At 39.1% G+C, this 25,975-nt stretch overlaps 2 long non-coding RNA genes across 14 annotated transcripts; one reads left to right on the top strand and one right to left on the bottom strand.

Moving 5' to 3' along the window:
• Positions 1–11,002: 11,002 nt before the first annotated feature.
• LOC128631197 (uncharacterized) lies at positions 11,003–14,899 on the bottom strand. Its single transcript, XR_008395382.1, has 3 exons — positions 14,813–14,899; positions 12,530–12,640; positions 11,003–11,038 (listed from the first exon to the last, which is right to left on the bottom strand). It is a non-coding gene; the product is annotated as an uncharacterized LOC128631197 (long non-coding RNA).
• Positions 12,301–25,686, top strand: LOC108261223 (uncharacterized). Of its 13 annotated transcripts, none has more exons than XR_008395371.1 (11): positions 12,301–12,368; positions 12,479–12,602; positions 13,786–14,140; positions 14,638–17,571; positions 18,477–18,668; positions 18,970–19,129; positions 19,958–20,079; positions 20,426–20,813; positions 22,979–23,106; positions 23,300–23,465; positions 24,193–25,686. It is a non-coding gene; the product is annotated as an uncharacterized LOC108261223 (long non-coding RNA). The 13 variants fall into 13 exon arrangements; XR_008395373.1 differs by having other exon boundaries at positions 12,301–12,337; XR_008395372.1 differs by having other exon boundaries at positions 12,305–12,389.
• Positions 25,687–25,975: the final 289 nt, after the last annotated feature.

Consider the following 25,975-nt stretch of genomic DNA (forward strand, 5'->3'; position numbering starts at 1 on the left):
CTTAACCAGCGGACACGAGAGTGGTAGAGGAGTCCTGGTGATCCGCATCAGTTTCCTCCAGGAACGTAAGAAACTGACGATGCTGAAGTCCCCTTGCTCGTATAAAGTTAACAAGTTTTATGACCGGATTCACGACATGATTAAGCTGCAATATAGACTTACACAGAGATTCCTGATGAATTCAGAGATTCCAGTGAAGGAAAATAACATCCTGCTCAGGGTTTTCCTCCTTCACTTTGTCCTGGATTCTTTTCAACACCCCAACGTTTTTTCCAGTTAAATTTGCGGATCCATCCGTGGTGACATTGGCAAGTTTACTCCAAGGTATCTTCATTCTCTCGATGACAGCAGACACCTGGTTATACAAGTCCTCTCCCCGTCTTTTTCCTTTCAGGGACTCCATGGTCAAAAACTCCTCCGTTATCTCAAAACTGTCGTTAATCCCTCGGATAAAATTAGGAGCTGAGCAGTGTCTTTTATGTCGTTACTTTCATCCAGTGCTCGTGAATATAACTTAAAAGACTCCGCCTTTTTGTTCAATTCGCTGGTGATATCTTCGTCAATTAGTTCCACACGGCGAGTCACAGTCCTGTGTGATGAACTGATTTTTTCAAAATTGCCTTTGCTCTCCGGACACAGGAGACCTGCTGTCTCTACCATGCATTCTTTCAAAAACTCGCCTTCGGAGAAAGGCTTGCTAGCTTTTGCTAATTTGAATGCCAGCAAAACACTTTCCTTGGTACTTGACTCCTGAATCGCAGTTTGTCGGTGAAAATTTTTTTGCTGAGTCTGTAAATTATCCATCAACCTCTGAGCCGTAGCCGCCCGTTCTTGCGTTGACTGCTTGCTAGCATAGTTGGCATGCTTCGTGGCAAAGTGACGGCTGATATTGTATTCTTTGAAAACCGCAACAGTTTCTTGGCATATCAGGCATACAACCATTGATCGGACTTCAGTGGAAAAATATTTTGTTGTCCACTCCTTATTAAACACTCGGCACTCACTGTCCACTTTTCTTTTCTTTGGTCCACTCATTTTTACAGAAGGGCTCAAAGGGCAAAGCGAAAAAGTGAAGTAGAGAGTAATACACCACACTGAGGTTTAATCATATAATTTGGACAAGTTCGGATTAAAGCCGGATTAAAAATCCCAACGGGCCGTATATGGCCCTCAGGCCGTAGTTTGCCCATGCCTGTCTAAACATACATGCATCGACAGCTCCGTGTCAATAACACGATTTCCTACCACAAAAACGTGAGCGACTGCAAGCAAATATGACTCATTTGATCTACAGCTACTGTGCGGCTAGAAAGTTTAACGTTTACAGTTTTCTGTATTTCTCCATACATTTGACCTGAAACCTGATCAGATCTTCATCTAAGTCCTTAAACTAGGTAAAAGAGAACCCGGTTAACAACAGATGCAAAAAAAAAAAAAACAGTAGTTTTTACAGTTATTTATTAAGCAAAAATGATCCAGCGTTAAATATCTTTGTAGGAGAAGGAATGTGAAGTCTAGGAGTACGAGTTCATTTAAATGGGGCTGATTGAAGTCAGGCGTTTCAATCAAGGGAATGGCAATTAGGCCCGCCCATGTTTCAAGGACATTAACTTGGGTCTTCACCTTCAAAGTCTGGTCTTCACCTCACAGGTTTATGGAAGTGTGCCTTGCCTCGATCAAAGGACATTCCTGAGGACCTCAGAAAAAGAGAGTTGTCAATGCTCACCGGCTTGGAAAGGATTACAGAGCCATTTCTAAAGAGTTTGGCTTCCACCAATCCACTGTGAGGTAAATGACATACAGATGCAGGAAATTCAGCACCACTGTTACTCTCCCAAGGACTGGGCGTCCAGCAAAAAAGATTACTCCAAGGGTGTGGTGAATAATATCACAGTAAGTCATATAGGACCCCAGGGTAACATCTGAGAACCTACAGGCCACTACTTTCCATAAAAGAACACTGCTGCCTGTCTGAAGTTTGCTCACAACCATGTGGAAATGCCAGGAGCCTACTGGAAGAATGTTCTGTGGACAGATGAGTCCAGAATAGAACTTCTTGCTTTAATTGAAAATCATTGTTCGATACAAACCGAAAATAGCATCCCAACATAAGAACTTCATCCCAACCGTGAAGCATGGGGGTGGCAGCATTATGGTTTGGGGCTCCTTTGGGTCCGAACCAGCTGGCGATTATTGATGGACCTATGAATCCTAGATTGTACCAGGAGAATGTCAGGGTATCTGTCTGTGAACTCAAGCTTAACTGTAAGTGGGCCTTGCAGCAGAGACAACAACCTTAAGCACACAAGTACGTCTACAGAGAAATGGTTAAAGCAGAAGAAATTGAACATTTTGGAATGGCCAAGTCAGACCTTAACCCAATAGAAATGTTGTGGAGGACCTAAAAAGAGCAGTTCGTGCAAAGAAGTCTGCCGGCATCATTGAGTTGAAGCAGGAGGAGTGAGCCAAAATTCCTCAAACCCATTGTGCAGGATTGAGTGAGTCATCGGAAATGTTTGCTTCAAGTTATTGCTGCTCGAAAGTCTCACACCGGTTACTGAAATCAAAAGTTTACATACTTTTTTCAGCAAAGGTGTTTAATGTTGGGTAATTGTGCTCAGTGAATAAATGTGAAAACTATAATGCATTTGTTTAATTGGGTTCTCTTTATCTAGTTTTAGGGCTTGGATGGAAGTTCTGTTCACATTTCAGATCAAATGAATTTAATTTTATACTTGTTTGCATTCTTTTTTGATTTTGGCTATACAATCATCATATTTTTATCTTTCATATATTTTCTGGATTGTTCTGGTAAAGTCTTTAAATTGCTGCTCCTGAAATCAAAACTGGTGTTTCGAGATGTTTTTGTATCTGTTATGGCCTCCAATACCATAGTTAAAAAAAAAATTAAAAAGTCACTTCTGGGGAAAAATGATACAATATTAATGCTTCAACATGCACCAGACTTGTGTTTGTCCAATTAAATGCTCTCTAGAATGTGTAGGAATGTGGGGGTCTTGAGGCGGGTCTTGCTCAACAGTAGCAGCTCATTAGCATCAATGTTCTTCAGAGCTGGGCGTATCCCAAACACTGTTAGCTGTTGTGTAACACTTCAACATGCCGCCACTCTTATTTCCTGTTTCAAAAAGAAATACGTCGTCATACTGAATCAAATCACAGCTCTCAAAGTTGTTTTGTGGGGACTGTAAAGTAAAAAAAATGAGCGCATTGTTCATCTTCCTTTAAAAGGTGCAATAATTTTATTTATTTATTTATTTTTCACTTGTACAAATAACCTGGGAGATGTGTAGAACATGATAAAAATAATGGATTAAGTTGTGGCCTTAGCAAAAGTGCATCAAGTCACTTAGAAAACCTGTTTAAAAAAAAGACTTCTGGTCTGGAAAGCTTGTTTGTGTTTGGATGTGCCTCCTGTCAATCATTTTAGAGACACTCTATGGGCAACCATAGATCCTGGGCTGGAGCTTTGTGAACATAAGCGGGAAACATTCAAATGTCAAAGTTACTATTCCATCAGCTCTGCATGACGTGACATCAATTAAATGTGCTAGAGCTCTGCTTCTCTGCACTTCTCCTTACAGTTTAGTCATTATGATGTAGTTCAACGCTACAAAAGGTTTGAGCAAACAGTGCAGCCCTTCCTCAAACTGGGTTGCCTTGCAGAATGTTGTCAAGTTGCCTGGTAACTTTTAGATTAAATATCCGTGCAGTTAAAAGGATGTTAAACAGTTTTGTCCCTGTGAGCCTTTACTCTTTCAATTTTGACTCCAGCATGAGCCAGTCTAGTGTTTCTGACAACAGCTGAGTACCAGTTACAAGTAACAATAGTCTTCACAACACTGACACTGCAAATCTGCAGTTTGACCAAGCATGTGGCCTGAACGACTGCGAGTTCAAATCCTGTTTGGTTCCCGAAGATCCATAATCACTAATATCCCTCCAACTATGTGCTAAACGTTCATCACCTGTCAGTTACTTTGAAACAAAAAGTTTCTGCTGAATATATGGTTTGTACAGTATGTAAGATGTACCTTTTTATAAGTCCTGATTCTTTTTTTATTTTAAAGTGCACCTATTATATTTAAAAGTTTCAAAAATCAAAGCGTACGACAAACGGGTTTATTAACCCACAAAAGAAGGAACCGATTCTCAAGAGCTGAAACGAGTCGTTAGTAATTCCAGACTTACTTCCTGTACTAACCTACATAGGTTTGTAATAAAAATCCCTGGATCTGGTCTTCATCGGCTGCTCGGGAACAGACTGAGCTGAAACTCATTATGGTAGTGGGCGTTTCCTTTTCGACACGCTGACAGCGGTAGACCAATCACAACAGACTGGGACACCTGACCAATCAGAACAGCGTATGCTCTCTGAAAGGAGGACTTTAGAGTGAATCTTTTAGAATGAATCATTTAACGAGTCGTTTTTGACGCTGGGTTGAAAAAAGGTAATGTTGCAATTTAAATCATGATGACATTAAACCCTCACCCTATATATATATATATATATATATATATATATATATATATATATATACCTTGGATGCATATAAATCTATTGTACAAGACCTTTTTATAACAAAATTAGGCACGTTTCAAAGCCATAATGGGTGCGGTTTAATTTTCTGTAAGATCAACTCATACAGTAATGATGGCTTGAAGGGAATTGCAGGTTTATATTCACAGGCTCATAAAAAGTATGATGTATTGTTCTTTAATTATTGTAGGGCTGCAACTAACGATTATTTTGATAATTGATTAATCGGACGATTATTTTTTCTGATTAATCTGATTTTTTTTTAACTAAACTTTTTTTTCAATTAGATTTTGTTTATTATAATAAAATAAACCCCCAATACCCTCAGGGTATTTGTGCTTGGACTTTTAAAAAAAAATGCAAAAGGCACATACAGTTTTACTAATATAATCTTTCATTTTTACATTTAAACCTTTCAAATGTTGGTCATTTGTCTACAGTTTGTCCAGTTTTAAGCAGCAAAACTTTAAATAATACCCAAAATATAAATAATCAAAAACAAAGGTAAAAATTTTGTTTTAGTGCATGGGGGATTTCTCCTCCGAACAAATTCACTCATGGAGAGCTGTTTCTTTCTGAAATAAATAAATTTAAAAAACAGCAATTGAGTATGCAAGAAGCAATTTATATGTAAATTAATATTTTCATTGTTTATAATGATAATTGCTGATGGCAACCGTGATTAATATAAGAAATCTAAATAATATATAATTAATATAATTTTTGTTAAATTTCTTTTACACAGACATGCTGTACTTCAGATGTGACAATATAAACCAAAAATATCTCAAATATATAATTCATTCTGTTATATAACAGTAGAGCCGCAGTAGATGGCATTTGAAACACAGATCAAAGTTAACTGTAGCAGACACACAGAGAAACGCAGCAAGCTAACAGGCTTGTTTAAAAGGACAGGAACAATTATACACTAACACATAAGCATTCGATGAAAACCACTACAGTGACTACAAAATCTTTTACTGCTGCTGTTATCAGCTGCCTTTACATTCACTGCTTGACTTTGTTCACACCGTGTTTAATTTAACCTGTTTCTGTGGTAGCGCGATTTTAATCCATCAATATGCTGCACGACCTGACGCTCCAGACAAAATACATCTAGTGTGACTGTCCCGAAGTTAGTAAACAAAGCTTTCTACACAATAGCATGGAATTAAACTAGACTACACCATTTTCACATCTTCATATAATGTGGATATACTCAGGTTTTTGCTTACCGTGCTGATGTTCCACCTTCGTCCGTGACACCGTGTTTTCGTTTCATGTGCTCGTGCATCACTGTGGTACTCCCGCGTCACACAAACTCCACTTTGAAGAACATGCACGTTACCATCTTCTTTGCTGCATTCAATGTAAAATGCTCCTACGCCTTAGATGACTTGGGATGCACACTTTTTTTTACCGCCAGGTTATCTGTTTTGCACCTGTGTTTTCATGAAAGCGACATCATACGTAAACGCCACCCGTGACGTCAGCAGACTAATTAATCGATAATGGCATTCATTGCCGAAGGTTTTCATAATTGATTATTATCGATTAGTTGTTGCAGCCGTAAATTATTGTAATCGTAATCACTCAGTACATCGTCTATTTGCAGGTATAGCATGACAAATAATTAACTTTGAAGCGTTCGTCCATCCATCCATCTTCCATACTGCTTATCCTCTTCAGGGTGACGGGGAACCTGGAGCCTATCCCAGGGAGCATCGGGCACAAGGCGGGGTACACCCTGGACAGGGTGCCAATCCATCACAGGGCACAATCACACACATCCATTCATACACTACGGATGCTTTGGACATGCCAATCAGCCTACCATGCATGTGTTTGGACTGGGGGAGGAAACCGGAGTACCCGGAGGAAACCCCCGCAGCAAGGTCCATCGAGGAAAGGAATTCCGTATTATAAGCTGATGTTTTCCGACTTCACTAACCAATTTAAAGATCTAAACATCGATTGGGTGGAAGACTCGAACAAAGAAATATATCTTTTAATTGTTGATCGAGTTTATAGTAACCCTGTGGCTTTCAGAAATTTGGAGGAAGACCAAAACAACGAATGTCTCCAAAACTTACAGAATAAAATCCTATCGGAACACCTGAGAGATACAACTTGGTTAGTCGCTGTAAGAAGGCTCCCAGTAAGAGCGGTTGTTAAATGGAGCTGTTTTGTAAAAACCAGTAGATGCCTGATGCCTAACTGTAATGAAGAGGAAACACTCGAACACTTTCCTGTTAGAGTGTTATCGCTTTAAAGAAACATGGGCTAAATTAAAAATCGCTGGTCTCAATATAGAAATAAATATGAACTCAATTTTCTATGGCATTTTTAAAGAAAATTGTAGCAAGACTCAGCATGACTTCATTTGGTTCATAATATGTTTGACTAAATCTAAACTCTGGAAAACAAGGTCCAGAATGACTATAAATCAAACGTTTATATCCAGTGATGTTGTTCTCAAAGACATTCAAAAAGAGCTAAGAAGATTAAAAAGCAGCACATCTTGGTTTAAAGACTATTCAGTGTGGGACACTTTTTTCGTGTAATTGTACCTTGACTATGTAAGTTTTTTTTTTTCTTTCTTTCTGAATATGGTCAGTTTTGGAAAATTGCACTGTTGAGTATCTAGGGAAAATGCATCTGCACATTCCTCAGTAATTTCTTACGATACATTCTTGAATCATTCAACACTATAAGCTCACGAGGAGTTCGTCTGTTGCATCACTGTTAGATGTTTACACAAAAGGGGAGGTTTAAGTGAAATATTAATCAAGTTGTCCATGATTTTTGTATCATGTGTAACTTGTTATTCCTCCATTACAGTGAAGAGGAAATGGAAAATCATTACAATATGATTGAACAAATCAGAGAGGATGTCAGAGTGGGGGAATATGTGTAAAAGTAACCCCAACACATGCACAAGATTTACAATTTATTTATCCACATCATGAATTATTCCTGTGTTTCCATTTGATTTCAAGCCCTTTAAAGTGAAAAAGCCATGCTGTGTTTGTGACACTCCATGCTGATCTGGGTTTTTTTTTCTTCTTCTTTTTTTCTTCTTCTTTTTAAGCTTGGAAGTGGAAGGATGTGAATTTTCTCAGGAATAAAATGTTTATCATTCATCAGTGGTCGTCTGCTATGTCTGGAGTTATGTTATTGCATCAACGTGTACAGATATTAATCTACTCTCCCTGATGATAGTGACTCTACCTGTTCTACCTACTCTTTATTATTTACATTTTTGTGCACAAAGGGCTAGCTTCAAGAGCAAGGTATAATCAGTAGTCTGATTTCACAATAAGCTAGAAACCAGAAAACACTTGATAGTGCAGATTTGTGCTTGCTAAAAACTGCTGCTGTACTCATCCTAGGATGTTGACACGAACACATTTGTTTGCCTTTTCCTCTATTACATCTGCATACTGGTAATGATTTGTAATCCCACTATCCAGTGTCAACAGGACCCTTTTGAGTTTGCTTCCTCTCTTAGGTTTCTTCTTCATGATGTCTCGGGGAGTTTTTCACCTCCAGCTTGCTCGATAGGGATCTAAATCTACATCTGTCAGTCCAGATGCTTTGTGACGATGTCTGTAAGTGCTATACAAAATGAAAAGTTCAACTAAAGGAATCCTCCAATAGTGATTTGCATTACAACAGCGAAATCGGAGAATAATGTCACTTTCTTTTTAATTAAATACGTAATATCTTTAATTGTGTATTTACAATGCAGCATTATTTAACTGATAGAAAAATAGTGCAGTCTCCTATACACACACACACACACACACACACACACACACACACACACACACACACACACACACACACACACACACACAGTTTTAGGATAGTTGGTTGCTTGGGAATGAACCCCCACACTCTGATGGTCCCTGAAATAATTACTTTATATAATACCACTTAGCTCAGCTTGGCAAGTCTGAGAATATTCAACAGCATATGATGCATCTTCATGCCACAGTGGCTTCTGTAGCCACATCTATGGCAGTTAGTGTCAAACAGGTTCAACAGGTTACACTTCTCGCTGCATGCCTGATGCTATATATTCAGATCAGACTGATGTCCTCCTGGATGATCTTAGTTAAAGTTGAATTTAAAGTTGAACAGTCCAGAGCCAATAGGGTTAAAGCCCTGGAAACTCTCCCAGGCCCCGTGGAAATGGTGATGGCCTTCTCCGTGCTTGCTCTCAGGGTCCATTGGGTCTTCACCCTTGTCAAATGAACTCCTCGTTTCTGCACAAGAACAGAGAAAAGGTGTCAGATATACCAGCATCTTTCGAGACTCGTGTTTTATATTACCAGAGGTGCAAGCAGCTACAGTTTTCCCCCTTTTACATTGATATAGGAGACACCTGAAAACTGCTTTTCTGCTATTTCAAAGTGCTCAAGCCAAACAGGAATAAAATTAGCCAATTCTCAAAGAATGTGGTACATGAACGACACATTCACTTCTACAAGAGGTTAATTATTTATAACCGTCACACCGAACCAGTGATTGATTAATTTTTTTAACCGTTCCATCTGGGGAAAAACAATACCATTACATCCAATCTAATATACTGTTGATCGATGCACCTTGACATTTAGTCTACATGCTGCCCAAAAAAATTAAAGTCTGTCTGGACCTCTGGAAATTCTGCAATGTCAGTATAATAATAAAAGAATAGGATTTGCAGTGACCCACCATTAAATTTTCTTTTCAGTATTGTAGGCTATACTTTTTAATTACTAAAATGAAAGGAAAATTCATTTTACAGACATACAAACAAGAAAGTGTTAATCAACAGTCAATATATTTTATTAAGGTCAGAATCAGCCAGCCGTCCATTGTCTGTACCCCTTATCCTACACAGGGTGGCGGGGAGCCTAGAGTCTGGGCTGGGATGCCAAACCAACGCAGTGCGCAATTGCACACACACACACCCCATTCACACACTACGGACAATTTAGAGATGCCAATCAGGTTACAACACATTTCTCTGGACTGGGCGGGGGGACCCGGAGTATCCAGAGGAAACCCCCAAAGCACGAGGAGAACATGCAAACTCTGTGCACACAGGGCAGAGGCGAGAATCGAACCCCTAACCCTTGAGGTGTGAGGCAATATCACATGGTGCATGCAGTATCACATGGTCTAAATGTTTTACATATTTTCAAGATTCAGCACAAAATGTTAATATGCTTATGCAAGTGCTTGCAATTAGAGTTCATAATTGTTCTAAAAATACTAACAATACATGCAGGCCTGACATACACTTATGTTAATTTTGTAATAACTGTATAAAGTAAGCTTATACTGTATGTGTCGCGACAGACCGACAGCCGGCGCACAAGGAACTAAAATCGCTCCTCCCGCGACTGCCGCGCTGGCGCTGAAGAGACAGCCCCGCTTCAATGTTTTGGACAGTCGGAAAGCACGTGGAGGTGGGGCGGAGCCGCAGACACACCCTCTGGTGATGAATGGCGCGCCGCACGTGAAAATTCCACCATCCAGCAGACGAAGGGAGAGTATAAAAGGCCGCTTTTCCGCTCGAAAGGAGAGAATTCTCTCACATGAAGTGTGCCTGGATTACTGCCAGTTATCAGTATTGTTGGTATTGTATGTTTTCTTTCAGACGACCCGGACCCGAGCGAATTCTCCGGTCCCTGACTACAAACGCGGCGTTGCCTGACGTCTGAGAAGAGCCCTTGTTTCACCGGAAAGCCCCGGAGCGACTCTGGCAACCCCGCAATACACTGACCTCTCACCACACGCTGTCACACACACACACACACACACACTCCAGAACGTTATAAATAAAAATAAAAATAAATCTCATTTGTTAACGTTACGACGGCCTCCCGTGTGTCTGTCTCCACCCACCGCTGGCTAATTTCCCTATATATGATATCATAATATTTCTGCAGATTACAGTTAAATATCAGTTCAACCAATACAATTAACCGTTTATGCTGCAAGCATGGATCCGATCCGTCCTTTCCAACAAAATGCATGTTTATTTCTCTTTGACTGTTAGTTATTTTGGCAGATCTGTATTAGCAAAAAATCAAAAACATATCACAGACTGTGTTCAACATCCCCACTAATCACCAAGTCACAACCATAATTTCTGTTAATTTGATCTGAATTCCAATCTGATTCATCCTTCTTTATCTGCAGCTGTACTTACATACTTATATACTGTATTCCTCATCTATGTAAAACTATTCAAGCATGGGACACAAAAACCAACATCAAAAAACGGCTTAGCTTGGTATTTTTATATTAGCAGACAAAACTGATTGAGGGTTTACCTGGCTCAGTGAGCACTTCCTTGGCCTGTGGGATGTCTATGAACTTCTTCTCAGCCTTGTTCTTCTCTTCAGGATCCTGGACGTTGTCTGGGTGTCACTGCTGTGAGAACTCCTGTAGGCTTTAATGAGCTTCTTCTGGGCTATCCTAGTGTTCACACAAGCCCAGCCGTTTAGAACACATTAAAACATGACACACTTCAATATCAACCTAAGAAGCCAAAGGGTAGGTGACAGTCATTCTCGCTGTACTCCTTAGCACTTTCAAAGTCCTTAATGGCTGCATAGATGTGATGAACTCTGATTCAGGGGATCAGTCCCAGCTCTAATTTAGTCTAGGCCATCTACGGCAGTTAATTCAGCTAATAAAGACTCGTATGAAGCTGTGCTTGATTAGGGATGATTAGAAACTAGACTCTTTATGGGGAGGGAGCTCAGGGGGAAATCTACAGATAGCGATTTTACTGTCACCAATATTAGCATGTTGTCAAACTTGATTGTGGGCAATACAAGAAACCAAAGTGAAAAATGACCAACAGGTCAATGAAAGAAGTCTAAACTAAAAAAGTAAACTCAAAATTTTCACTACAAAATGAATCCTGGATGCCACCTGTTAATTATAAAGATCAATATGCAAGTTGTTCATGGTGGATTTTTCCTTTAATGACTTAATTTTCCTTTAATGACTTAATTTTCCTTTAATGACAAGTCAAAGAGTTACAGTAGGCTCCCTCTCTGAAGTCTTGCCTGTGACAAATCACCTGTTACCACCAACTCTTTTCAACATGATGCATGTCAATCTTCTTTTCATGTCTTATCATGGAGTAAAACTCACCGATGTGAAATCAGGTTTAACTCGATGTCACGTATCGTGACGGAGCGGAGATAAGACGGATGCAATTGCAGTATGAACAGTTGTTTATTTTAAAAGAGAGACAGGCAGACAAATCCAAAACGTGATCCAAAACAGGCGAAGGTCAGGCGATCGGCAAACAGGCATACACAGGGTTAAACATGAATCAAGGTCGTGTCACGGAAAACAGGGTCGATAAACTAAACGAGAAACATGAACTATGACGAGGAACTGGGAGCGGATAATCCAGCGTGAACGAACTCTAAACATGGACCGTGACTATGACTACTAAACAAACCAATCTAACTCTAGGATAATCTTCCGCGTTGTGTGCTGGGAGGCGCGCGGTATATATGTGGACATGATCAGCGTCTAAACTGATCAGCCTCTAAACTTGCTGAGGGCAAAATACAGACACACGTGAAATCCCAGCCAATGACAGAACAGGGAGGAGACGTGACAGAAACATAAACAAAACACACGTGTCCAGATGTCACTACTGTCAACAATGGAAAAGCAGGTGCTCGCGCATTCGCGCTTAGAGCACGCTGCTTCAAGGGGAATCATGACACTCGATGACTTTGCTTAGATCCGGTAAAGCGGATTTAGACTTGTCCGTGGCCAGGTAGACGGTGGCTCTTCTGTAGTAGGCCAAGTATTTTTTCGGGTCACCGTCTACACACGGATGTCAGAAAGTGGTCGGTTAAGATTCAGACAGAATATTTTTTTTTGCAGAAATAAAGAAATGATTGCTGGTGACTTTCTGAGAAAAGCTCACCGACTCACCAACAGCTGCGTGGAAATGGGAAAGTGCGTCGGCCAGCTGTCCGGCAGCCAGGAGCTTCTTCCCCATCTCCAGGTGCTTCTCGACACTGTTCTCACTGCTGCATAGCACTCCTTTAATCAAAAGTAAACTCAGGCCAGGATATAGTAAAGTAAAAATATAGTGACAAATGGTTGGGTAGAATAATACCATTGCATTTCACTATGCTTGCAATTATTATTATTATTATTATTATTATTATTATTATTATTATTATTATTGATAAAAGACATGGACACTAATTTTCCTGTGTCATTTTTTAAATACAAAGCACACATCATTATCTTGGACTTTATCATAATCATCAGCACAGAGAGGTCTCATTATCAAGTCACATCTCTTTAGAGTCTATAGAAAAGCTTGGCTTTGTATGTAGAGTACTACTTAGTGCACTAGAAGAAACTTGTGAGATTCATTCCTTAAGACTAGTGAGGTCTAATGAAAAGTATTTCTGTAGAATCTGTACAGCTGTGTGACAGTTCAGTTTCCACACTATCTATCCAGTATATGAAGTCAGTACCTTCTTACCTTCGTATCGAAGATCCAACAGCACAAGCACAAAGGGCACATAATTTACTAGTTTGTATGCGACTGGTGTTATAGTTACCATGATATAATGTGTTTTTTTTTTTTTTTTGTAAACTCAGGTGTAGGAATATGAAGGCTTGGCTACAATGATGTTTAATGAAGATAACCACAGCGCAGGACATGGTTTCCTCACATGCATATGATAAAATCAGCTGCTGATTTGGTCTTTTTAATGTGTTCTCACTGAACATGAGACTAGTTAAGCAATGAAGGCAATACATCCCAGACCATAATATTTTCTGGACACGGCTTGGACACACTTTATTTGAACTTCCAATACACCAGGCACAAGAACGGTTTCTTTCCAGAGGCCTTCATTCATGGCCCTTAAAGAGTATTCTTAATCTTCAATACAATGTCACTGTGACCTGTGATATACATATCAGTTATTGTATAAACGATTACAATTATTTATTATACATATTTTTTGCATTTAGCAATTTCATTCTTTACATATAAGTCATATATTACAAGGAACAACTCCAATTTATTGTTGTTATTGTTGTTTTGTTGTGTTTATCTAGGCTAGTTAATATTAACTATGTAAACACAACAAAACAACAACAACCATAAATTGGTTATAGATATTGCGATAAATTAGGTCACAATACACTTTTCTATGATGTTGTAGGTAAGGTGATATCCATCCATCCATCTTCAATACTACTTATCCTTCAGGGTCACGGGGAACCTGGCGCCTATCCCAGGGAGCATCGGGCACAAGTATATCCTGGACAGGCCAATCCATTACGGCACAATCACATACACACTCGCACACCCATTCATACACTACGGACACTTTTAGACATGCCAATCAGCCTACCATGCATGTCTTTGGACTGGGGGAGGAAACCGGAGTACCCGGAGGAAACCCCCACAGCACGGGGAGAACATGAAAACTCCGCACACACAGGGCCTCAGTGGGAATCGAGCCCCCGACCCTGGAGTGAGGCGAACGTGCTAACCACTAAGCCACCATCCACCTGGTATTGTGATATCTTTTTTTTAGTAATTACAAAATAAATTGAATTGAATGAAAGCAGCTAATTATATGTAAATTTGCTGATGTTTTTAAAAGCCTAATCTTTCAAATATCTCCCTCCTTTTTTAAAAAAACTAATTTTCAGTGTTAGAATTTAGTTTTTGTAGGAATGAAATAAATAAAATATCTAACTCAGTTGAACAGTTCTTACTTGTTACTACTGGTACTACTTGTATTGTTCTCTGCTAGATATATATCGCTTTGCTTGTATTTTTCTCATTTGTTAGTCGCTTTAGATAAAAGCATCCGCTAAGTGAATAAATGTAATGCACTTTAAATCTATTCATTTATTTTACATCCCCACCCCCATCTGTTTACATGTTTTCACATCACGGCTACTTTGGTGACAGTTTGTTAGCTAAATTATATAGCATGATACATATCCCTGCTTGAGTGTGCGAGCATACTTGACCAATAAAACTGATTCTGAATCTGATTCAGAAAAATGGCAGTGATCCGTACGGAAGCCGAAGGAATCGACTCATATTGAAGAGCTAAGCCAAAGGATTCGGTTCACTTAAAAGAGCCAGTGCTTTCCATCATTGAAGGAAGTGAAGTGCGCGGTGAAAAAGCATCATAATGGACGCTACAGTGGCATGTAATAATTGTGGCTTACCGTACACGTTGTCTGGTAAAAAAATGTTTTAAACAAATTCTCTGTATTTACTTATACAAGTATTTTCCGGACGCATCTTGGTTACACACTGCTGAATGCGCTGAATGCAATGTGGGTTCAGAACACACCTAATTAACCTAATTAGCTAGTGAACCTTTGACAATTAGCAGACTACATCCTCAATGTGAGCGTTTTAAAGTTAAACAGTGAGACTTAATTGATAAACATGGCCTTCGAGTTAGCTTGAGTTTAGTTGGCTAGCTAGCTAACGTCTTGCATTAAAGCTTAATTTTCTTTTTTTTTTTTTTTTGCAGCGTGGTTTCTTAAAAATGATAAATAACCAAATTCCACACAGCAAATGTTAGCCATGTGAAATGTTAAGAAGAGCAGTGGGGGAAATTTCCCTATGTGATGTTTAGCTTCATAAATAAGTGCACTTGATGTTTTTTTGGTGGTTTTATTGCTGTTTACAGAGGGTAAGGTTGTGGGGAGGCTGCCCCATGTGCTCTTCTGTGTGGAGTGTCTCTGCTCTCTGGAGTGTCCTCAGGACTCCAACTCTGTCCCCTCAGTCAGCTGTCCCGAGTGTAGGGTGAGCACTGTTCACAACTCCTGTCCATGCAGCCATCACTCCCTTACTGCGCTACAGCATGTCAACCAGCTTTCACAACTCTTTTTAGGGAAAGTAGCTAAAGCATGCTCAATTTGTCACCAGATGACACCATAGATTACATTTTTTCTAATTACTTATGATATGGCAATGAATATTACTAACTAGTTTTAAAAAAGAAAGAAAGGCAGATAGGGTGCCGATACTTGTAGAGTTGCATAGATATATCATGAACATGCACATTTTTTAAACGCGTCTACAAATGAAGAAGGCAGGCAAAAAGAAGTCGTGAAAGGTGAGTAGTCTGAAGGAAATGGTTACTCGTTTGTAAGTATCAACAAGAAAAGTGTTTAAAATGAAGAACTATGGGACAGTAAAGTTATTAAAACATAACTTTCTCAGATTTACTAAGTAGATAACACTAGTTGGTCATTACTACACCCCATAACGTTAGATAAGTGTGTCCGAGTTTAGTATTTATGCAGACCTTTTATTTATTTTTTATTCCTCCACCACTAAGTCTGTCCATCCATCTGAGGTTCTCATTAATGCAATATCTCAACCAGTGGTTGAATGTTTGTAGGAATTCTATAGACTATATTGTTGTTGTAACCAGCAGATGACTCAATTAGTATTTGGAATTGATCCAAAAATATAAGAGGTCACAGCAGTTTCATGTTTAGGAACTCAAGGCCCTTTATTGTTTTTTTTTGGCTAGCTACGGTTTTGCCATCATTCCATGCTTCTGTGTGTCCTTGCTTTTGCATGAGATTCTTGTTTAGTGTGACATCTCAAGAACGAAAGGTTGAATGTTTTATAGTGTAGCAGCAGCGGCAGGTGGAACACAGACAGAGTGAGACTGGTTAAGAGAGCTTTTATTTTGTAGAATGGGAGTGCAGAAGGGTCATGGGACACTCTGTCCTGGGGCAGCAGTCTGTGAGGGAGGTGTTAGAGAGGAGTGTGGTCGCTATGGGCCAGGCAGAGTGGTGTAGGTCGGTAGCAGAGTGCGGAGGAAGCGTAGGTAGTGGGGGGGAGAGAATTGCTGTCATCATCGTCATCTGCAAGACATAGAACCGAATTGATCAGCGTAGACAAAAGCTGCTCAAGCTGCTGAGGTTGTGATGCCCTTTTATCCTCTCCAGTCTTCTCTGAGAGGGTGAGGAGTTGCAGTGTTTATCTGCCGCAATTTGTGCTCTATTTCCCCACCTCATGCTCTGCTGCAGTCGACAACAGTGGTGCTGAAATGACTGTCTGTTCAGCACCCAGGTGGCAGTAGTGTGAGGAGCATTTTTCACCTCTTCAACAGGTTCACGTGGAACCTGTACGTTTCTGCTCGCTTATCGGCTGCTGCAGATGTTATCGTCAGCTGCTGGAGGCTGGCCTCCATTAGTTGCTGCAGCATGGAATCCATGTTTTTATTTTTAAATTTTTTATTATTATTATATATTTTTTCCTTTATTTTTTTATTTGGCCGCGTCTGTGCTCATTCCCGTATCCTTCACCAGACTTACAAATGAGAAAATACAAGCAAAGCAATATATCAAGCAGAGAACACTGCAAGTAGTGCTACAATAGAAGATTTTTAATTGAGTTCTAGAAGATGCAAAAATGTAATCAGCCCTGAGATTCTAACCAGCGACCTTGGCGTTCTTACCACCACACACTAACTAACTGAGCTACATTGCCATATATATAATATATCATAATAGTTTCGAAGAGAATTTTTAAGCGAATATTTTTAAGTGTCCAAAATTATATGGACGGCGCTCCGTGCAGCGGGGAAAGCACTCAGACATAGCCCGGGGAGGGAGCGTCATGTCGCACAGACTCTGGCCAGCTCCAGGCCGATCATCGCTGATTTTTTTCCCTGGGCGTTGAAGAGTTATCATTGATGAAATTGTTACTTTACATTTATTTGGTAAAAAGCTTAGACTTTTTTGGAACATTCGGCCGTTACATCGGGTGATGAACAGTTCCCAGATAGCAAGCACATTTGGGCCGATTCTGGTAGAAATGCGCCACTGTCGGCTCAATTCAGCTAAAATTAAGGAGCTCAGCCGCCTGGAAAACACTTTTGACGGTTAAATCAGTTAGGATACTCGAGGCTGCAGTCATTCTTCGTTTTCAAGAGGAATCATTTCAGCTGAAGAAGGTAAGTAATTTAATTGAGTAATTTCAGTCTACAATGTTGTTTGATATTTAAAATGTCATGGAGAAAATGTTTTTTAAAAATCTTTTCAATGGTATGTGTGATTGTGACGAGAACATCAGATGGCGTACTAGCAGCTAGCTAGCCGGCTAGCTAATTTAGCTTAAGAGGCAGCTCGACACTTTTTTTTTATAAAGCTTTTTTAATTGCTGTACAAATAAGATAAACTCCTAGTTTATTCCTCCCCTTTCCTGTTTTACTACTTTTTATTTAACTTTTTTAATATGTTGTGTCAGAAAACCCACACAGTTTGCAGCATGCTGTGTCCTGTTATTAGATTATATTGTCCACTTGGCAGTATAACAGACCTGTTGTTCGGCTCAACACTGTATTTCTTATGTGCAATTCTTAGCCTTAGTCTAGCAATATACTAATTTTTTGTCTCTTTGAGTGATCCTGAAGGGATTGAATAATGTTTAAATGCAACTGTATTTTAAAGACAGCGATAAAGAGGGCAGGACCTGGCCAGACCTCCAGTCAGACGTGGAAGTGTCTGGGTAAAGACCACCAAGGTGTAAAACATGCAGATATTTGTTCAGCACATCGCTATTGCTATTCCCTCATGCTTTGAGAGCATATTCAAAGTTGTATTTTTCATGAAACATTGTAGAATTTGGCAATATAGTCAATATTTTAGACTCTTTCACAGAGTCTGGAAAGAGTGGACGATATGCCATATGAGCGTATTCTTCTGCTTTCTGATTGACTTTCTTTTAGGTATTAATTAACCATGATTTCCACTCAGCCATCTTACTGGAATTGTGTAGGTTAGGAATAAGACTGAGGATGGAGTTGTACAGTTTTGTAGTGTGTATCGTTTGTAAATATTGTTAACTTCTTTACCATAGCCATGCTGAGGGAGGTGTTAACTAAATTAGAGATGGTGCTGGACCAACAAACCACTGAGATTGCTTCAACTACAGGAGGTCCAGGTGCAGCCTTTGGATATTGATGAAGATTTACTGCCCCTGCAAGACCTTCCTCAACTGTGTAGTCTGGAGCGAAGGATGCAACAGAGCCCAGATTACAAGCAAAATCTGGTGAGAATTTTTTCTCTTTTTTTTGTTAACAACTGCTTGCACAATTACACAGCTACTGAGAGCATTTCTGTTTTCTCAAGGTGACACACTCGTACTCAAAGCACAACATTGAACACCACTTTGATATGAGGGAACAGTTATGACCTAATATTTGGTAGAGGAGGAAAACATGGAAAACACACAGGGCAGGGTAACTGCAGAAGTAGTGAGAAGCACTGACACTTTTGACGAGGCAATACATGCTTATTAATTTTATATATTATATTATTTTATATTATATTATTGTTTTAAGAATCCTCAGTTTCAGGTAAACTGGTTGGAGCTTATTGACAGGGCGGATGTGCTCAACTGCACCTGGTGCATATTGGTGATTACTAACTCCCTGGAAAAGAACCTCAATTGGAGGGGAATCAATAGAAAGACTTCACTGTCCGCTCTCCAACTCGGAGAGGTCGTGATTGGTAAGTATATCTGTTTACATACAGAATTAGCTGTCTCTCTCAGATGATATGTAAGGGGTAATCCACGGCTAGATGTGCATTAAACGATTTTAGTGCATGATGTGGAGGAAATGATCCACTCGTTCAAATCGTTTAATGCACACCTAGCCATGGATTACCCCGCCTATACCATGGTCTTTCCACAATTAATAATGTTAAAGCTGTCATTGGTTTAGAAGTGCAAACTTTGATTAGAAGTTTAAAATGATCGTTAATTTCTATTAGTTAGGTCGTTAGATCTGGAATTTTGCCCATTATAAATCAGACACAGAGGTAAAGTAGTGTGATGAGATTGCATTTATTTGAATGAATTGACAGATATCTATCAGAGAGAGAGAGAAGGAGAGAGAGAGATCAAGCGTGTATGAATTACGTGCATCATAGGTGCCTCTCAGCAGTCAGTGTTGCGCAGCAGTAGTGTAGTAAAACTAAGAGTTGAATTACTTCAGAAACAGTGATGGTACCACCTCGTTGCTGAGAAATATCATGTAGCTTTTCACCAGCAAAGCTATTTTTATTGTTAAAGTTGCAGAAAGCGCTGGCAAGATGTGTCTGTTCATATGAATGTCTCTGTATGCTCGAGTGTCTGTGCGTGTGTGCATGTAGGCTGCGCATTGACCTAGAAATGATTACGGTGATCAATCTGACGGGAACTACCTGTGCAATAAACGGTTATAATGCACACCTTCCAGCCAATCAGAATCCAGTATTCACAGTGACCATGGTATAAGCATAGTTAATGCTTAAGATTCATAATGACTGTATGATATGTATTGCTTTATTCCAAAGTTCATAGAAACCTCTTTACGGCTAATGCTGCAGAGATGGAGGTCGAGAGGACCATGAAGAGGTGGCTCCAGCTGGCATCAGATCAAGAGTGTGGTGCAAGAGAAGTCTTTTGCAAAAGGAAGGTATGTAGTGTTTTAACTGTGGTGTTTTTGTGGTATTTGTTAAAATGTTCCTACTGTAGTTTATTTTTAATTGTTTATAAAAAATTGTTTTAAAAAAATCCTTGCTGTTTTTAAATGGTGGAATTTGTGTGTGTGTGTGCTTGGTAGCTGGGTGGGTACACAGTTGCGGTCGGAAGTTTACATACCCCTTGCTGAATCTACAAAATATTAATGCTCTTAACAAAATAAGATTGATCCTGTGCAATCGTTGGGAACTACATTGTGCGAAATGTCCGCGTCGCTTCAACAAAGGGTAAGGTGCACACACAATTTTTCTTTTGCTTGTGTCCTTGATGTCGCTGAGCAGCTACCAGGAATCCTGAAGAAGGACGAGTGCATTGGAGCAGTCGTGCCGCATGCGGGGGCAAACATCAGGCTTCGGCAGACAGAGGTTCTGAAGAGGGCCAGCCTGATCGAGACGGTATGAGGCAGATCACCCACCGCGAAGATCATCGTCTCTGGACCTCTTCCCTCATACAGATGTGGAGCTGAAAAGTTCAGTAGACTTCTAGCATTAAATGATTGGTTAGTTTCTTGGTGTAATTAACAGGAATCTGCTGTTTGTTAATAACTGGAATCTGTTCTGGGAGCGTCCTAGGTTGTTTCGTCCTGATGGCCTGCACTCCAGCAGCTTCGGAGCGGAACTGCTGTCAGACAACATCTCCAAGACACTACAAACCAAGTGACTGCCTACCGTAAGCACATCTTCCTACAATAATGTTCATCATAAGCAATGTTCAATTAATAGTTTAACACCTGTAGTACATACTATGGAGACTGTGTCTGTTCCCTGAGCTATACAAATACATAGACAATTTCAGAATGTTTGTTTTAGTAACCTAATTAACCTAAAATTATATCATACTGAATGCACATCCAGCACCTTTAATCTGAAGCTAGGGCTATTAAACATTAGATCTCTTGCGTCTAAGGCTCTTATTGTTAACGAAATCATTACTGATCAGGGATGTAATTTAATGTGTTTAACGGAGACTTGGATTAAACCAAACGAGTACCTAGCATTAAATGAAGCCAGTCCTCCTGGATACAGTTATGTACATCAGCCTCGTTCAACTGGTAGAGGAGGAGGTGTTGGTCTCATCCATAGTCAAAATCTAGGCGTCACACAAAAACCTAGTCATAAATTTAATTCTTTTGAAATTCTTTATACCAGCATAACTTATGTAGCCACTAAAAATAAGTAAATTCCACTAATTATTATTTACCGACCCCCAGGGCCATATACTGAATTTCTTAGTGAATTTGCAAACTTTATCTCAAACCTGGTTGTTTCTGTAGATAAAGCATTAATCGTCTGTGATTTTAATATTCATTTTGATAACCTGGAAGACCCTCTGAGAATAGCGGTTGTGTCCATCTTAGATGCAGTAGGGATTAATCAGAACGTAATCGGACCTACTCATAATGGTGGTCACACTCTTGACCTCATACTAACATACGGATTAAATATAGAAAATATTGTAATTTTTCCACAGTCTGAAGTTGTCTCAGACCATTATCTTATCTCGTTCATAATACATATTGATCATAATATTTCCACCTCCGCTACCGTGTAAAACGTACTTTCACATCAGCTACTGCACCGAGCTTCATAAATAACCTCCCAGAGACATCAATTATATTTGGATCACCGTCTGATCCCACAGAACTCGATCAGGCAACTGAAAGCTTGGAGTCAACACTCCGCTACACGCTAGATAGAGTGGCTCCACTCAAATGAAAAATAATTAGAGAGAAAAAGCTAGCACCCTGGTATAACGATCAAACGCGAACCTTAAAACAGACAACTCGACAATTAGAACGTAAATGGCATCAAACCAAATTGGTGATATTCCAAACAGCATGGAAGGAGAGCCTACTGAAATATAGAAAATCTCTTAGCGAGGCTAGAAAAATCTATTTCTCCACCTTAATAGGAGATAAAAAAACAATTCTAGATTTCTATTCAACACAGTAGCAAAATTTACTAGGAATAAAATCACTACAGAGAGAAACACTCAATCATTACATAGCAGTGAAGATTTCATCAAATTTTTCATTGGTAAAGTTGAAAATATTAGATGTGAAATTCAGGCTATTAAATTAAAACCAGACAGTATTATAACTCACCCTGTAGATGATAATATAGCAATATCGGATCAATGTTTAGAATGTTTTACTCCCCTTAGAGAGACCAAACTAGCTTCATTAATCTCTTCAGCAAATTCATCAACTTGCTTACTAGATCCTGTGCCTACATGTTTCTTAAAAAGATTTGTCCAGGAGTAATTGAACCACTTTTAAATATAATCAACTCTTCCCTTAGCACTGGCTATGTACCTAAATCACTTAAACTAGCAGTTATTAAAACCCTGATTAAAAAACCTGACTGACCCGTCTCAACTGTCCAGCTATAGACCAATATCACATCTCCCCTTCATCTCCAAGGTCTTAGAAAAGGTTGTACACAGCAAAGTTATGCTCGTACTTACACAGGAACAACATTCATGAAATGTATCAGTCAGGATTTAGACCTCATCATAGCACAGAGAGAGCGTTAGTTAAAGTAGTAAATGACCTTCTACTGACCTCTGATCAGGGTTGTGTCTCGTTGCTTGTGTTACTTGACCTTAGTGCAGCTTTTGATACTATAGATCACACTATTCTCCTTGATAGATTAGAAAATGTTGGCATTAAGGGAACAGTCCTCTCCTGCCTCAGGTCTTATTAGACCGATCGTTATCAGTTCAGTTCGTAGATGTAAATGGAGACTTCTCCACGCATACCGAGGTTAAATTTGGTGTTCCACAAGGTTCTGTTTGAGGCCCACTGCTTTTTACTTTGTATATGCTACCTCTAGGTCAAATTATTCGTAAACATGGAATGAACTTCCACTGTTATGCTGATGATACAGAGCTGTATGTTTGCAACTGAACAATAACAACAATAAACAACAACTGAAGAATAGCGAAAAACTCCAACTGTTTTGTAAGTCAAACTTTTTAATGTTCACCTGGAATTTGACTCAATAATAATAAATCTCAGAATAATAAATCTATATGTTTACATGAACTGAAGTTTTTGATCATAATATCAAAATTGTCATACAATCCTAAATGATGGAATTGTATCTTATGTTGGACCATGTATTCCAGAGATTTTTTATTTGAATTTCTTGTAGCGTGCTTACTTGAAGACGATGAGGCGGAGCAGCATCGGAGAGACAGTTCGCTCCATTCTCCAAAGAATCGGGGAGAACAGTCTGTGGTGTATGTTTTCGTTGAAAGCGCCAAAAGGTGGGAAGCTGGCTTTGACTGATCAGGATGAAGTGTATGGCCTTGTACACTGTGAGTATGAAGGATAAAAAATGTATACCGTAATTTTCGGACTATTGAGCGCACCTGAATATAAGCCGCACCCACTAACTTTAAAAAGAAAAAAAATTTTGTACATATATAGGCCGCACTTGTCTATAAGCCGCAGGTGTCCACGTTGTAACGCGAGATATTTACACAGAAAGATGTTACACAAATAGATTTTTTAAACTTTTAATTAAATACGTACCTTAAATGCTTTTTTCCTGAACAGTGCGTGCCAAGCTTACGTGCAGCAGCTCTATTTCCTTCTTCAACAGCCAGATCGATCGCCTTTAACTTGAAAGCTGCATCAAATGCATTTCTTCGTGTGTTTTCCATGATGAGGGTGTGTGCATGAAGCGCAAATGACTGATCTGAAGAATTTAGTGTGAGTGTGTTTGATTTAATTCGAACAGTTTCATTGGTCCACTGTGACCTGTTCGGTAATTTCATTGGTCCGATGTGACAAGGCTAAATATTTTGGCGGCATGAAGCTCGTTAGCCCATAAAAATCCATAAATTAGCCGCATCATTGTTTAAGCCGCAGTGTTCAAAGCGTGTGAAAAAGGTAGCGGTTTATAGTCTGGAAATTACGGTACATGACGGTATATGCCTCCTTTGCAAACTCTTGAGAAGAAAGTCTTGCCTTCAGAAAACGGACATTTTCTCTGTTATTGCATTCCAAGGCTGAATGTTTTTGTTGATATTTATGTTACAGATATTGCCGAACAAGCACATGGACGTGAATATACTGTTGCCGGTTGCAGAGAGGCCATCGGCAGCTACCTAAAAAATGCCCCAGGCAGGAAAAGTGTCAAGAAACACATTATGAGTGTTTATGATGAAGGTTAGAATTTAAATCTACAACTTCTGTGGTTCTTTTTCTTTTCTCATTCATACAAATGTGCCATTGTGTAACACTGTTGACTGACTCATTAGTTTTTATATCCCTTTGAAAAGCAAAAACCTTTCCACTATGCATATAACTGAAAGTGCATACATGCTCCAAACCTTTTGTGAATACTGATGATTGATTTGGAGGTTTCAAATTATGAGTGAATTGTGGTTCACTTTCTTGCGATCAGGAATGTGTAGCTAATGTCTGTAGTTTACTGATTCCGAAATTGTTGGTTCAGACTGCATCATATAGTACTAGTATATAACAATGAAATGAAATGCCATATATTCAGATATATCCACTGTCTGTTCACAGCAGAGCTACATGGGATCTCTAGTGCGTCCTGCAAGAATTGGGCCTTAGTCCAGTTCAGATTCAATTTTGTAATTCCTCTCCCTCGCGTGACAGCCTCCAAACAGTACAATTCTAATGAGCTTGAATATACGGAGAATTCCATTGGGTTTGATGTCTGACTAATAATTTTTTTCTTTGATTAGCAATACATAGGAACTATATCTGGCTATTTTGTGTGTTACAATATTGAATGTCATTTTTCAGCTTTTAACTTCGTCTGCATTTACTAAAATTCATGCATGTTTATTAAAAATATTCATGGAGTTTGTTAAACTATATAATTGTTGTCTGTCATTCATAAGATTCGTCATGCGAATTCCATAGACCAGAATCTAACATCCACATTATTGAAGCTTGTTTAATTACGGGTTTGTTAAAGCATGCGGTATGTTATATGCTTTAATTGTATCTTGCCACATAATGTTGGAAAATGAGTACTTGTGTACTTTTCAAGAAATTAGATACAAAAAGGATTACACATATCTGATTAGAAAAAATAGCATCATAATGTGTGTAACTTTGTGTATAAATATTGTGTAGTGTATTTACACCACATTATGAGGTGTATATACAGGCAATTACAAAATACTATGTGCATGTTGTTGAGTCTTTCTGGAATTCTATATCCCTGTTTTATAAAGCACTGAATGGTTTGGGTCCAATATATATTTCTGATCTACTGGTACATTATGAACCATCCAGACCTCTGAGGTCATCTGGAACAGGTCTGCTTTCTGTTCTCAGAGTCAAAACTAAATGTGGAGAAGCAGCATTTAGTTTTTATTCTCCACATATCTGGAACAAACTCCCAGAAAACTGCAGATCTGCCAAAACTGTCAGTTCTTTTAAATCAAGACTGAAGAATTTTCTTTTTGCTGCTGCTTTTAAATCAATCATCAAGGTATTTTAATTAATATCTTATGCTGCACTGTAACCTTTTTAATCTTTTTTTAATTTTATATAATGTGTATGAACTCTTTTTAATGTCTTCTTTTTAAATGTTGCTTTGTGTTGCTTTTATGTAAAGCACTTTGAATTACCCTGTTGCTGAAAATGTGCTATACAAATAAATTTGCCTTGCCTTTGTGGATCTTCTCCAGTGAAATAGATGAGGCCACCTACGGAACGCATTAATTTACATAGGAGCAGCGATGAGAATAGAAATGTATTTCTAATATTAGTTGAAATTTCAAAGATTAAGGTAATGTATCATACATTATTACATTACAACGATAATTATCCTGAACGG

The sequence above is a fragment of the Ictalurus punctatus genome, unplaced genomic scaffold (genome assembly GCF_001660625.3).
Source record: "Ictalurus punctatus breed USDA103 unplaced genomic scaffold, Coco_2.0 tig00006292, whole genome shotgun sequence".
Classification (NCBI taxonomy): Eukaryota; Metazoa; Chordata; class Actinopteri; order Siluriformes; family Ictaluridae; genus Ictalurus; species Ictalurus punctatus.